The following is a 2,669-nucleotide window of genomic DNA, read 5'->3' as shown; positions in this document are numbered from 1 at the left end:
CCTATATACCCACACAGTTTGAAATAAATAATATACAGTATTTTAACAGAGAGCTCAGCTGTTACTGTCACCTCTTTTATGATGGTGCTGTATCTTAAATCAAAGCCCTTAGTGACATAAAACACTAAACTGAGGAAAGACAAGGATGCCAAATCAAGGACAGTGGACAGATCTGAGTCAGCACCTTTTGTGCGCTAGCAATACTACTGTCCACCAAAGTAATATATTAGCAGCCCATTATGCATACTGATACGGCTGCTATAATTAAATAGAGAAAACTTGCATTAAGCACTCTCGTGATTTAAAGCACAGAACACTGCAAAACTCAACGTTAGCAGAGGATAATCCTGCAGTGGCTGTGCTAGCAAACTTCTCCCATCTCCACCATCAGCGCTACCCTCCCAGGCACTCTGTAACAGAGAAGGCACCTTTCTGGACTGCACTGGGCAGCCAAAGGCACGGAAGCCCAGGAGCCAAGCACAGCCTGAAACCAAGGAGCACAAGGGCACTCACTGTTGCATCCTGCTTGGACAGGGGCAAGAGGAACGGAGAAGACAGAAGTGTTGGAGAACAGCTTGCAGAGAGCAAGGCCATAGCTCCCTGCAGGAGCTGGTCGAAGCCACCTGAGGTAAACAGAGGAAAAAACCCAGGGTACAGTTATGCTAACAAAGGACTGTTATGTTAACAAAGAGAAAAACTGCGTACATTATGGCCTTGTGTATGATAAAGGAACGGCCTTGGGAAAGAAAGCAGGCCAGAAGAAGGAAGGTGTTGTGACATGCCTGAAATGCCACAAGGGGCTGGGATATTATAATGTAGCCTTTTACATGTATCCAATAGATTTGTGAGTAGTATGCATGATTATTATAGAGTGCTTATATAAGATGTGATTTCTTTCAATAAAGTTGAAGCTTGCTCTATCATTCACATTGAATCAGCTGCTTGCTTCCTCCGCCCACCGCACAGAAGTGCCCTGTTCCCCTCAGCTGAAGGTAACTGGAAATCTGTGCTGACACATGCGTTAAGCTTTTCTTGACGTATTCAAACTGTTTCAAAATAGCTTTTGATTTAACTAACTATTAACATTAAACACCTTATTGGTTTTACAGAGCTCACACCAGGAAACCTGGACTCTGTTGACAATCACGAGCTGATATGCAGGTAATGCCTTCACATTTCCACCTAGGAGAGTTACAAAGCATTGCAACAGAGTGAAAAACAAGAGGTCATTTGCAACATATCTCCTGAGAACACAGATTTAAAAATTACAAAAATGAAAAAAAACACCATTTCCTTTCATCTCATCCTAGGCATAGCCTTGTTATTCTTAAATGTTCTCCTAGTGGTTTTTTTTTTTTTCTACACTCCTTTTTCTTAAAAAGGGAAAGAGAAACCTAGAAACCTGTTTAAGCACTAGAAAAATCTGAAAACAAAACCTCATGTGACCAAGTCTGCTTTTAATACAATAAATGGTCCACAAAGCACAGCCTAGGAACCACCAGCTTAGAGGATAATTAAACAGTGCATTAAAAAAATGAAAGCACTTATAAGTGGCAGTAGTAGGACAAGGGTATTCCATATGGGAGGAAAACCATGGGGAAGATGTACACGCCCAACTTCAACTATTAATCCAAACGGGTGGGATTCAGTTTTCAAGTCAAGACAGCATCTCTTGCCACAGACCTGAGTCATATTTGTACTTTTACTCTTTAGTCTTCCAGGTATGACAATACTTACAATAAAGGTTAGGCAATTATTACAGTTGTTTGTATCTTCGCTGGTGCTTTTTTGTTTGTTGTAGGTAACTTCCCCCACAGAGGCAGGAAAAAGTGACTTTGTATATTCCCATAGGATGCATCCTATAACTTGCTCAATTCACTGGGACTGAATGGGAAAAAAAGTCACATTCAACATAACAACTAGAACTAACTAGTTTAGTTTCCCAGCCTTCTCTAAAGTCCTCTACAGAGAGATCTGCACAGGCACATCCTTCATGTGGTCCCATCAAAACCCAAAAGATTTAATGCCCACACGCAGGTCAGTGCTGCAGATCCCCAATGTCCGTAATGGGGAGGCAAGCATCAGTGCTAGCCGTGCTCCACAAACAATTCAAACACCCAGTGGCCTGATTACCCAGCACACGCAGGGAGCCTGGCAAACACTGGCCAAGTAGCTCTATTTACCAGCCAAAAGTAAATTTACTCCACAAAGCCTCACTGGACACCAGGACAGGCCACCAACCCACTGGCAACCTGTCACAGCCAACGACAAAGGCCAAATCCTCCACACCAACACCTGCCTTCACCACGCTGCCCACTGAAGCCAAACCGATGTCCCCGCAGCAGGGGTGAGCTGAGTGGAGTCAGGGCTGCCCTCGCCGAGCAAGGGGGAGAACTGAGGCAGGACGATGAGCGGGATGAAGTTAGCGGGACTCTGTCCTACCAGACTTCGTTCACCTTCACCGCCGGTGAAGTGAACTTTGCGCTGGACAGAAAGCTCCCAGCACCCCCTGACACCACTTTTTCCACCTGGCATCGCCACGTTCTGTGCAGCAGCCACGCAGGCCCTCGGCCGGTGGCCCCGGGAGAGCCCCAGGCCCGGCCACTCGGGTACCGGCCCACACCCCTGTCCCGCTCCTCGGCCGGCCCCCCACGCCTCGGGGGGTGCCC

Source organism: Athene cunicularia (assembly GCF_003259725.1).
Source record: "Athene cunicularia isolate RWA chromosome 8 unlocalized genomic scaffold, athCun1 chr8_part1, whole genome shotgun sequence".
In the NCBI taxonomy this organism is placed as follows: Eukaryota; Metazoa; Chordata; class Aves; order Strigiformes; family Strigidae; genus Athene; species Athene cunicularia.
The sequence above is the reverse complement of the archived record's forward strand: the minus strand, read 5'-3'. Positions refer to the sequence as shown.